This window comes from Sinohyriopsis cumingii, chromosome 16, assembly GCF_028554795.1.
Source record: "Sinohyriopsis cumingii isolate HCF-2022 chromosome 16, ASM2855479v2, whole genome shotgun sequence".
NCBI lineage: Eukaryota > Metazoa > Mollusca > Bivalvia > Unionida > Unionidae > Sinohyriopsis > Sinohyriopsis cumingii.
Window position 1 is genome coordinate 88,239,182 of NC_142976.1, and position 13,821 is coordinate 88,253,002.

Consider the following 13,821-nt stretch of genomic DNA (forward strand, 5'->3'; position numbering starts at 1 on the left):
TACATGGGTCATGCACTTTTTAGTGTTTCTACCTGTTCAGTTTGGGGGTCAGATTGTACGCAAATTGGCTTATATGCAATTATATGCAATTATATACAGTACATATTTTTGCAAATTGCTTCAACCTTATTTTTGTAGCAATACAATTTTCTTGTCAAAGCAACATGCTATTTTCAAAGCCACGATAACATAACTTGACTGTTCGATGGGATGTTGTTAACTGATTTGTTTATTTTACAGTTGCATTTAACAGAGGTAGATATTTTCTGTATTATTTTGTTTTTGGATGTAATATTTTTGGTCACTAACTTTAAAGTTTAATAGTTTTTTTTATAAATTTTGTTCATGTTTTACTATCTGAGCTTATGGTATGACCTTGTATCTGCCATGTGTCATCTGTCAACAGTTGTTATTTTTAGCTACTTCTCAAAGACCATTTTACCAGTTTCAACTGAAGTTAGCAGAGAGCATGAAATAGCGCCATTCTGCCATTAAATATGGCAGCTGTTACTAAATGAAGAAAAACCTTCAAGAAACTCTTTCTCAAAAACAAGTGAACAGAATTTGATTAATTTTTACAGAAAGGATCCTGACATAAAAGTCTATACTTGTTTGGCCTACAGATATGGCCACCATTACTGAAATTATGAATGACAGAATTTGACCAAAATTGGAAAGAGAACATTTGTGTATAAAGGTCTTTGAAGATTTACTTGCAAATAATGCAAGTTCACCATAAAATACAGCCTCTGTTATTAAAAATAGGAAGCCTTCAAACAACGTCTTTTTAAATACAGATGAACAAAATTTGACCCAGTTTTGAAAGAAAACATTCTGGCATTTGGACTTACTAATTAATACCAATAATGTCAACCCATCATCAGATATAACTGCCATTAAAACAAATAATCAAACTTTGTACCAACTTCTGAAAAAATAACTGCTGACTGGAATTTGACCAAATTTGATTGAAATCATTCTGGCATGAAGACCTTTCAGGTTTATGCAGATATTGCCAATCTATTGTCAAGTATAGTTTGTTCTTCTTCAAATACAAAACTCTTAAAATATCATGCTAACCAGGAACTCTCTGGCCAACTGTCCTAGCATTTGACTTTTAGGTTGAATCAACCAGGTGAACCATCTCAGTCTCTCTTTCCATTATTTTTGGTGTTATATACATTTTACAGAATTTTAAGATCTTTATATTTTATATTTGCTCTTCTTGTACATTTTGTTTTGTTTGGAATGGTTTATCATGCTAAACTTTTGTGCTGCCGTTTATTTTTATATTTAGTTTTTCACCTTATAGCAACTATTGTGCTGAAGTGCCATGAAATGCTACTACATACTTTCTTCCTTGCCTTTAGTTAGCAGAAAGCTGCTGGCATCCTTATCAGTTGTTTTAGGGGTTGGTGTTGTGGCTTTTGAAAGTCATATCTTTTCAACATCATTTGTTTTATGCAACAAACTTTGGAATAATATTTCTGCATGTATAAAGATTTTACACTAAAATACCAGGAGTTTCAATGTCAGCATCTATGTCATCGGAATGTCATTTGCATGCAAGACATGGGGCCCATGTTTGTGGCATGTTAGCAGTTAAGTTGAAAAGGTGTACAGTCTATAATTGAGTCTGCTTGTAAGAAACCGTTGGTACCCTGATCCCAGAGATTTGTTAATTTTAAATAATTTAATTAAAAACAGGATTAATGCATTGACTATACTTAAATATGAACTATTTTTATCACCTAATTGTGATAAATTATGAATTTGGTTTACATTAAAATGCTATACAAAATTGTTTACCCTGTTTTTCGAATGCAGGAGGTTGCAGGTTCAAACCCCAGCCATGTCATACCAAAGCCTTATAAAAATGGTACTAACAGCTGCCTCGCTAGGTGCTCAGCATTAAGAGATTAGTGTTATGACTGTTCGGCCTGGTGTCAGGATAATGTGACTGGCTGGGACATGATGCTACAAGTCTGCAGCATGATGTCCCAGTGCTAGACATCACTATAAACTGCCACACTGCAGACATCGTAATGATATGACTCAAAAATTGTTTCAGCTACATTATAAATCCAAATCACACACTCACACACACACCCTGTTTTTTCAGCAAAAGATTAAAAATATTATTTCATTTTATTTGTTGTAAACACTATTCCATTAATCACAATGCCATGGATTATGATTATGTCAAGAAGCAAGAAAAGCCTTGTTTGTTACTGAACACATATTTTATATATGTTATTAACTTGATTATTAATTTAAATAATGAATCTCCAATGCAAGTAAAACTTTATACACATAATTGTCTTCAAGCACTTATCTGGCTGAAAATATAGCATATGCAGAATATTATATCTTCTTTTTACAAATGTAGAATTTAATTTCATTTTCTGCCATAATCAAAAATAAAAAAATTCCTTTGATGTAAAACTTAGTAGTATTTCTGTGTTATTTTTTTACTAAGTGGCCTTGATTTCATCTTTGTTATAACACTCACACTGTAGGACAGATACATTTATTAATAAAACTCAGACTGTAGGACATGTACATTTATTATAAAATTCCCACTGTAGGACAGATACATTATAACACACATACAGTTCATGCAGATACTATTTTTAAGTGTGAAAATGGAATATTTTTATATTGTGCAACTGAAAATTTCACATTTATAAACCTCAAAATTTCATATAATAAATTTCATTTTGTGAAGGCTTTTTTGATGGTTGTTGAAAATTAAGGTGAATTTTCATTGTATTTATGATAATCATTCTAGTGTTGATGAAATTTATTTTCAGTGAAAGCAGTCAATGCAATATCAAGTACTGCTGCTACTTCTGCTGTTTCAAGTCAACCAAGAATATTTTCACTAAGTAAGTTGATTTTACATATGTGTTGTGTTAACAAATTTAGATCAAGATCACCACTCCATCGATAACTTGTGCACATCGGGGTCCAGAAACATCGACCGCACTATAAGTGAGGCACGAGTTATCGAGGGACCTATAAAATAAGCCCAAAACCAATAAAGTGATCGACGACATAAAGGAAAAATAAGGGGTGGGGGGTAGGCAGATTATAGTATTGAATACTCACTTTATAATCGTGCTGAGATTAACTGTGAATAAATATCTCTTCATAATGGTGTACTTTATTTATTATTTCCTCTTAGGGCAACATTAATTTCAGGATAAATTACAGTATATTGAGGCAATCATCAAAAACATTATTCCACGTGGTTTCCGTTTGCTTAACATGTGTACCACTTCACACATTGTGTACTACGTCACTAATTTTTATGTTGAATTGGATACATTCTAGTTTTATTGTTTGATCCAAATTAGACGTTTTTATATACAAAAGATCGACTCTTTTCGAGAAACAGTGTCGATCAAACGATAGAAAGATTTGAATGCAATAGAAGTAAAATGGAAAACAAAAACACAAGGGTTAATCAGTACTAACATATTTAATTGGTCTACAAATTTAAAACAACATAAATTAGAACAAGTTAATACTTGCCGTTTGTGCCACGCTTGACAAATATCAATTCACTTTTTGAAAAAATCAGTTAATTTTTTTTTTGTGTTACTCCTTGGTTTCTCTCCCGCCGAGCAAAATCCCTCAGATTTCTCAACTGCATGAGCTTTACGTAGTCAACATTTTGGGTCTCCAGCCACCTTATGGCAATATCAAAATATTTGATTGCTTCCTGTGCAGAGGGGGGAGGTGGTGCAACATCTCCGTCTGCATCACTTTTAACACTTGTGGTACTCCAGTTAGAATCGTCTCTTGCTGAAAATTTGTTCGTTATAGAATTAATTATTGTTTCATCTGACATGTATTCGGCTGTGGGGCAATCATTGTCAGCACAAATCCACTCCTCCATATCATCAAGAGAAATGCCCATCTCAGGACAATGAGTCTGTACGAATTTCTCCCAAACAGCCTCGGCATTAATGACATCAATTTCACTGAAACCTTTGAAGTCACTATCATCGTTGCTGTCTCTGTTACTGTTTTGCTTTACGTCAAAGGCAGCTCCAAGACCCTTAATCCAGCACCCCAGGTCTCTTGTAATCGATTTTTTAATGCAAAAAAAAACAAACTTCCCCAAGTTGTTGATCAAAACAAAGCCAGCATGTAATTAGGTTCTCACAGAAGTATTCACAGGTTTCGATGTGACGGTCAACTGACTCTTTTCATGTTTTCAATGAACAGAATATGTTGTGATTATAATGTTTACACTGAAACAGAATTAAAGGATTATAATGTGACTTTCACACAGGACGACGTTTAACTGGTGTTTATTTCATTCTCTGTTGCCACCTGTTAGCATTTACCAGAAGTTTTCATTGATCGCTATTTCACCAGACTGTTTATTTACAGTATACTGACAACTATTTATAATAAAAACTTACATAATATATGATATCTTTAAACAGAGGTCTCGCTAGGATTTTAAAACTGGGTCTTTCTGCCTCTGAATTCAATCACTAAATATCAGTACATTTTCTCACCCGGCCACCAGTCAAAGCCTTTGAACTAGCCGCCTAGCTATTGCATCATGTTTTTTTTTATTTTTATGTACTCTTATAAAATGGCAACATGTATGTACATCAAAGAGTTTTTCAGTCACTGAGTTCTGTATTTGTAAATATCAGCACAGTTAACTGATCAACACATTTTCCCACAAAGCAGGTGGCTGAAACAGGACCGGCAAATCTTTGAATTTTCCCGCGCACCTATTACATGTGTACGGAGGACTCCGACCTCAGTGATTTTCTGCGTCCCAGATCAAAAATTGGCGTCCAAATACACGTAATTAGGTGTTTTCAAGATCTCTGAAATTAATTCTTATTTAGAACTTGCAAATTTCAAAATATGGATTATATTTTTACGGGCATTAATCACCATTTTCGATGATAAAACGAGCAATGTATCAAGGTTTAATTTATCAATTCTTATCGTAATTTTTTCATGTTCAGCATATTTTAAAGATATTTTAGATACATTTTCTCTGGAAAAAATCAGGAGCCAAGATGGACACCACGTTTTAAGTGGGATCGCGAGTTATCCGGGCGCAAATTATCGAGGGAGTGGTGTACATGAAATCAATGACAACTGGTACCCAGTGAAAAATACTGAATTAACAGTATTTGGCCTGTTTGTACTTGCTGTTTCAGGCCTTGATTGAAAGTTGTAAATAATAGAAATGACATCATTGATAAGTAGCTGCATCATCATGTTTTATCTTTATTGGTTAGAAAAACTTATGCATCTGTCCATTGTCGGTCAATCCATTAGCATGTTGTATGTCATCTGTCCATTGTCGGTCCATCCATTAGCATGCTGTATGTCATCTATCCATTGTCAGTCAATCCATTAGCATATTGTATCTCATCTTTCCATTGTCAGTCAGTCCATTAGCATATTGTATCTCATCTGTCCATTGTCGGTCAATCCATTAGCATGTTGTATGTCATCTGTCCATTGTCAGTCCATCCATCAGCATGTTGTATGTCATCTGTCCATTGTCGGTCCATCCATTAGCATGTTGTATGTCATCTATCCATTGTTGGTCAAACCATTAGCATGTTGTATGTCATCTATCCATTGTCAGTCAATCCATTAGCATGTTGTTTGTCATCTATCCATTGTTGGTCAATCCATTAGCATGTTGAATGTCATCTGTCCATTGTCGGTCAATCCATTAGCATGTTGTATGTCATCTGTCCATTGTCGGTCAATCCATTAGCATGTTGCATGTCATCTGTCCATTGTCGGTCAATCCATTAGCATGTTGTATGTCATCTGTCCATTGTCAGTCCATCCATTAGCAAGTTTGTTATTGCTACTCCTCCTATGATGTAACAACAAGAAGTAGTTTCTTTCTGGTGTTATGGACGAATAACTTTTTGCATTTGATTGACTGATCTCATTTCCACCCACATTTCTGATTCAATGTTTATAACCTCGGAATACGTGCATATATCATCAAGATCTTGGATGAGCTCAATAACCTGAGATCTATGCATATATATGAAGTAATCTTGCATATATATGAAGTAATCTTGCATATTTATGAAGTAAACTTGCATATATATGAAGTAATCTTGCACTTAATTGGCTGAGAATGAAGCCATATTTATGATCCATTTTTTATCACATTTGAAACATAAGCTTTTATTATGAAGACCTTAGATAGGTTTGATAATGAGTAAAATAGATGAATATTAATGAGTTACTCTCACATCTGATTGTCTAACCTTATTACTTGTAAAACCACTCCAGTGGCCTGTGGTTAAAGCATCCACCTAGGATGCGTGATGTCGCAGGTTTGAACCCAGCTGAGTAATACCAAAGCCTTACAAATGGTACCAACAGCTGACTCACTTTGTGTTCAGCATTAATAGGTCACTGTTAGGACTGGTCATCCTGGTGTCAGGATAATGTGACTGGGTAGGAAATGATGCTACATATCTGTGGCGTGATGCCCCAGTTCTAGGCATCACTATAAACTGCCACACTGCAGATATCTTAGCGATACGACTAAAAATTGTTACAGCTTCATTAAAAATCCAAATCACATGCACACACTTAATACTACACAGGAGGCTAAACTTGTGATCTAATTTTGATTATATTTCTTAAATAGTCTTATATTATCAGGATGTTGGTTGAATGTCAGTATGAACAAGGTCTGTACATATTAATGAGATAAACTTGTATCAGATTGGTTAAGCTTGTTACTATAGAAACCAAATTTTAGTTGGATTTGCTTTATGCTGGTAAATAATCATATATAATCATTGTGCATATTATTGATACAATGCATTTGATTGGCTGAGTCTGTTACAACATTGGATCTAGACACTATATTTCTCATCCAGTTTCAATAAAACTTTATAAAGGCTTTACATCATCCAGATATTGGATGACTGAGTATGACCAAGAGACAAGACATATTGAATTTTAAGTTTATCATTAAAACATATTTGTATCAGGATATAGTAATATAGGTAAAATCAGCATAATGTTTGGTAATAGTTTTCATAGAATGTGTTCTTTCAATAGTACATAAGTCTGCATAGTGAAATGATAAGCTGTCAAGTTATGTGAACCAGGTGAGTGATGTCAGGTCTGTTAGATGTGAAAAGAAGTTGTGGCTATTTCCAGCAAGATTTTTAATACTTTTAGGGTCTTATAGGTACATGTTATGTATATGAAACAGTAATCAAGAGTGGATGTAGTTGAATACAACTCTCTTGTACGTCCAACACTGGAAATAAACGTTGTGAACAGTACTTGATGTCATCTGTTCCTAAGATTATGTTACTGATGTCATTATGCATAAGTCTTATTTCCTTTTTTTGTTATAAGTAGTGAAAATAAAAGGGGATAAAATGGGATTTTCTTTATTGCAGGTAAAGACCTTGAACTCAGTGAATCTTCTGATAGCGATAGCGACTGAAAACTTATCAAATATTGATCCATCCTGGCTGACTAGCGATATGATAATTATGCTGCCATGGACACATTGTAATATCTGACATCAAAATCAACCTGCATGTTTCTCAGATTAAGCCATAGTTCATGTAGGAACTATATCAAATAGACATATTCAAGAACCATGACTGGCAGATGTTCTTATGGTAATTTCAGACCAGCCACATTTGACTAGTTACAACATGGTGATTTATATTTTGGGAAATTTTTTTATGATGTTGCAAGACTTTAATTTTTCGTTGTCATTTATAAACTCATGGATATGCATCTGAGGGTAACAGCATTGATGGGGAAGACAGTTTGCATTAGGCAATACTGTTGATGGGGAAGACAGTTTACATTGGACATTGCTGTTGATGGGGAAGACAGTTTACATTGGGTAATATGGTTGATGAGGAAGATAGTTTGCATTGGGCAGTACTGTTGATGGGGAAGACAGTTTACATTGAGAAATACCATTAATGGGAAAACCAGTTTACATTGGGTAACACTGTTGATGGGGGAGACAGGTTACATTGGGTGTTTAAATTCAAGGTTTATATTTATCACAATATCTATGTAATTCGCATAATTTTCATTGTTATATAAATAACTTCTTGGATGGTTCAAGAGACCATTTTTGTGTGCAAAGACGTCCCATACAGGATTTGATGTTTAATGATGAACTCTCAAAAAGTAAGGACTCTTGTGGCACTTCCCTCTCAACCTAATGATTTCAGCCTCTTTATAGCTCTTCACTGAAAAAGAGTTCGGCCAATGTGGGTATGTGAGAAAGCTTGTCAGTAGCTTCTCGAGGGTCGGTGGTTCTTTCTGGGGATTTCCAGGCTTCTTCCTCCACCATTAATATTGGCCGCCATGTATAGCCTATCGTGTGCTGCAAAATGGCGTTAAACCCCACAACAACAACAACAACAATCACTGAAAAAGAGAAAGAAAAGAGGGCACGAAAATTATTTTTAGCTCAAAGCAATTACATGTAATAAAGTATTAATGAACTCTGAGATCATTAGAATTATTAATATATGAGGAATTTCTTTCTGAGATTTACAACTGCTGTGCAGGATTCAGTCTTGGATTCAGTAATATAAAATCAGCCGCTTCCTGCTATTTTATGAAACGGGCCAGGTCAGGGTATTATGGTCAAATAGTTCATGTCATTGCTTTATTTTTGTTATTAGAGCTGTTCTGTTTAAACATAGATGGTACTCAGGGATGGCACTTTTTAAAAAATATAAGCTAGGGTACTCTGTGTACAGAGTTTGTATGAAAACTATACAAAATTCTAAATTTTATCTATGAGTGACTCCTACACATAAAAAGTGCTTTCTCTGGGTCTCAGGCATTTGTTACTGGAACAGTCCATATATGCATATGCATGTTTTTCATGTTTTAATAATTTAACACTATGGAATGTATGATATTGAAAGTAAATAAATTAATTTTTTCCTTCATTTCGATCAGTTTACTTTGTGTGATATCATCAGCACTCTTCCCACATTTAATAAAAGAAACCATCCACTGTTTAATTTACATCAAAACCACAGGTTGATGATGGATTGCCTGTGAAATATAGTTAGGCCGGATATATATATTGCTGATGTGTTCTGTTCTGACTTTGTCTGACATCTTATGACGTGTAAATGAATGTTGCTTCACATTTTTTCTACCTAGAGTGGTATAATTTTGAAATTTCACTTTTTCATTGCAGTGTTGATTTTGAGACAAATTTTGACATTGACAGTGTAACAAGTCATTGTGTCTCAACTTGAGACTCTATCACTACTGATTTCCAGACCTGTCTACCCTACTGAAAAGATCAGGAGAATCCCGATTTTTGGACCTATCTCCCAATTCCCCAATTTTTAAGAAAAATTCTGATCTTTCAACTCCCCAAGGAGAAAAAAACTATTTTTTTTATATACAAAAACACCCTTTTCTGTTTCCCTGTTTCTGTTTCTGGTTTTTCTGTGTGTGGTATGTTTCTTAGTACTTTACCATATCCAGCTTGATTTCCAGTTTTCATCGGCCAATACAAAGAGATTGTCTCAAAGTGTGGTTCTCTTTATCCGACCCCATCAGCAAATCTCAGCATAATAATGAATAAGTTTCTCAGCAAGAAGCGAAAAAGAAGAAAAGGAAGTAACTGATGACTTTTCACCAGCCTAGAAAAAGAAATAGGATAAAAAATATGGGAGTGATTGGGAGAAGCAGTTTGCTTTCATTTGTCCATCAACTTGCGGGGCTTATCGTGCATTTTGCCACTGATGATTGGCTCTTTCCACATTCAGTTCTGTGTCAGAATTGTAGATTTGGTAAAGCTGAAACTCTCTATGCAGATCATCAGTGTTGATTCCTTCCATTCAGTTGGAGAAAAAGGCCAGGTCCTTAAACGATACTACAGATTGTTTAGACATATCTGCAATGCATGCATGAATAAGTAAGTCATCCTTTAGTGGGTTGCTTTTAGAAAAAAAAGGATGGATCCAGCCAACTGTTGTTTCCAACCCTTGGGAGAGTAATGCTATCAATACTTTCAATACTGCACAGCAACAGCAATGCTGAGAGAGCATTCTCAGTGGTAAGAAAAAACAGAACCAGCCAAAGGGCCAGCCTGTCAGTATCAACCCTGGAAGTTATTCTTAGCAAATTTGGCACCCAAGGACAAATAAATGATTAACTTTGAAGAAATGCAAATCTGCAACATACAATGGACTGAAATAACAAAAGTAAACATCTGTACCTCCTGACTTTTTACCTTGCCTCCTGCTTTTTAATGGTGATTCAGGGGCAAATTCCTGATTTTGATTTTTTCAATGTTGGCAGGTCTGGATTTCTTAACAAAGATTATTTTACCATCATTTGCCGGAAAAGAGAAAAAAAAGGAAACCTTAGGAAGACATTTTCAGTTTATTAGTATCTCTTTGATTTATTATTTTTGGCCAGTTTTCCGTAATGAAGTTGTCAGCACATTCACTGATCACCTCTTGTGAAGTCATTTTTTGTGGTGCAACTGGTTGTCATGATCATGCCATTAAATAGGAAGTCATAGGCATAAAGCAGTGTAACCAGTCTAGTATAAACGTCAGTCTCTGTCAGTCAGTCACTCAGCTGCATAATGCACAGCACATGAAATTTGAGCCAATAATTATCATACTATACAATGTGGATGTGTCATAATTATCATACTATACAATGTGGATGTGTCATAATTATCATACTATACATCTACTATACAATGTGGATGTGTCATAATTATCATACTATACAATGCGGATGTGTCATTGATAGTTAAGTGGGCCATCAATATATAGTCTAGATTGAACCCCGATAACTTTCAGTATTTTCTGAAACTGTTCACTATTAATCATTTCATTTAATTTGTGCATTAAAGCTATTCACATATTTAAAATTACTGATTGTATCTGGAGATTCCTTTCACTAATTAATTCACCAATTTCCTTCCACAGGTAATCCACATTGAATTTGAGGGTAGTCATATAATAAACTGTCTCCTGATGTAGTTAGTTTGAAATTTTGGGAAATATACATCACCCAGCTGAAAGAAACAATTCATTTTATTCCATGGAAATAATAACTTATTAATAAATTATGTTGAAGGTTTAATGCGAGTAGCTAGAGTAAGTGGAGTCGAACAAAATTAATTCAAAACATAGCGGACTGGGACAATTATTTCATATGAGCCCGATTTTAAGATTATTTGAGTTTCAATTTGGTGTGAACCGCTCTGGTGGCTTAGTGGTTAGAGCATCTGCCTCTAATGCGGGAGGTCGTGGATTTGAACCCTGGCCAAATCATAACAAAGACTTATAAAAATGGTACTAACAGCTGTCTTGCTAGGCGCTCTGCATTAAGTGGTTAGTGTTAGGACTGGTCAGCCTGGTGTCAGGATAATGTGACTGGGTGGGACATCATGATACATGTCTGTGGCATGATGCCTCAGTGCTAGACATCACTATAAACTGCTACACTTCAGACATTGTAGCAATATGATTGAAAACTTGTTAAAGCTACGTTAGAAATCCAAATCGCACACACACACACAATTTGGTGTGTGAGTGCTGTTAGAAAGCAATACAGTGGAATGTTATTTCTTTAAAAATATGATTTTTAATCAATGTCTGTGAGTTTATCTCTTACAAAATCACTATATAAATCAAAACTTATATAAAACTTTAAGACTTTCTAATGTGTAGAATTAAAAACTTTCAAGCTAAAACAAAACAATCAGTTAAAAGAAACTTTTAAGTTCATACTATAATCTATTGCCAGTTGTCAAGAAAATAAAATTATTGTTGATAATATACCACGATAAAGGTTGAAATCCATTGTTATTTGTTTTATCATTTTTGCATGGAATGATGCATCTTAAATTACAAGATTTCTTTCCCTCATTCTGTTTGGCATCCAAATAAAAAACTTATTGACGGAAAGAGAATATTCTTTAGTGTATTAAAACAATTACTTTTGTTTTACTTATTGAATGATGAAACACTCTTATCATTAAGCAAATCTGATTTGGAGAACAGTTACTGTGACAAATATTAACAATATTTAAATTGGCTCTTCCCTTGTTGGGTTTTTATAACTTAATTAGTGACCAGAACATGGATTTCAGTGTTTAGCTCATTTCACAAGTATTTTATTGGGTACAGAACAATTGTTTACCAAGTGGGGTTTAGTTCATATTAAGTTGGTTGAATTGTAAGCTAGATGCCTGTAATTGACTTATTGGTCTTTCTTGACTATAGCCACTACTTGTTTGTACCTGTTTATGTGTGTAAGAGAATTTTCTCTTATTGATATGTATGTTTGAACTGGTTTGCCTTAGTGAGAAAACTATGAGTGAGTATAATTTGCCTGTGTGAGAAAGTCATTTACAGTATTATAATGTGTTGATGTGGGAAAGCTATGTGGGATACTTCTATCCCTTATGAGTGCACCCGATGACATGAAACTGACATCATCATGCCTTTGACCCAAAGGATTTCCTTTATAGTTACAGCATGCTGCATTTTATCAACCTTTAGGAGCATATACAAAAATAATTAATTATATCTGTTAATGATAGATAGAGAAACCCCATGCAGTCAGAATTTGTTGGCAGGAGCTCAGCAAAGCCTCACTTACTGATACATAAATATCTTCCACAAAATTTTGTGATTTGCAGTACATTCGTGAATATTTTCTACTGTGTTTGAGACACTAAACTGTGAACCCATTGTTTCATTGTGTACTGCGATTATAACTATTTATTTTAAAAGGACAATGCTGATGCATTACTTCTTTTGTGTACAAGTTAATGTGAAGAAAGTCTACCCTCATATGTGTCAGAAAGTCTTCAGTATGTGTCATAAAGTCTTCAGTATGCATCAGAAAGTCTTCAGTATGTGTCGGAAAGTCTTCAGTATGTGTTGGAAAAGTTTAAAAGACTATTTTTTAAAACACAGATCTGACTTCATCAGTGATAGCACCAGAGAAGTTGTTCATGTTTGGATTTGTTTTCCACTTTCATGCAGATAATCACAGCATATATCAATTAGAAGATACTGTCTGGTCTGGAGTCATGTATAAAATGAGTTCCTGTCTTGCCTAATTTGACAGAATTTATTTAACATCTTTGGGTATAATATTTTATCTTGTACAAGTCATGTTTATGTTTATTTGGAAGGGTTTATATTCCTTAAGCGGAAATGAGAGATGATATTATTGATGTAAATCAATCATTGTCATGTACATAGCTTTATTTACTTAATGGGAGATGAATACAGAATATAGCTATTACAACATTACTTTGCCCACATGGAGGTGCAAAAAACAGTCCAATATTGTCAGGCACACCATTCTATTCACAGCATACCTGCCAGGTACACCATTCTGCTATTACATCCAACCATCTTAAAGATTAGAAACAGAAATACCATCAAATTTCTGTAGTAAAGTATAAAATCCCATAGTGAAGGGACTGACCATTTATTATAAATTGGGCTGTGGGTGGACATATGATTTTCTTTCAAGCCAGGGTATTTTTCTTTCTTTTAGTTTTCAACTATTTTGAGGAATATAAACGGTCTTTATTGCTATAAATTAGAGCAAAGCTGTTTGAGAACTGGAAATTAATCATGAAAAATAATCTAAGGTCCCACCTCGACCGCAATAATTAAATGGTAAGCCTCTTAGACAAAATGTATACTGTCCTATGATAGCTCCCAGTAGTTGGACAATTGGTTATACAAATATTGTGATGTTCTAATGCAGTTTAAATATAATACCAGGAAC

The 13,821-nt window shown here is 34.4% G+C and overlaps 1 long non-coding RNA gene across 1 annotated transcript; it reads left to right on the plus strand.

Annotated features, from left to right (window-relative positions):
• Positions 1-2,677: 2,677 nt before the first annotated feature.
• LOC149780954 (uncharacterized) lies at positions 2,678-8,975 on the plus strand. The gene is made up of 2 exons (XR_016415186.1): positions 2,678-2,888; positions 7,443-8,975. It is a non-coding gene; the product is annotated as an uncharacterized LOC149780954 (long non-coding RNA).
• The last annotated feature ends 4,846 nt before the right edge of the window (positions 8,976-13,821 follow it).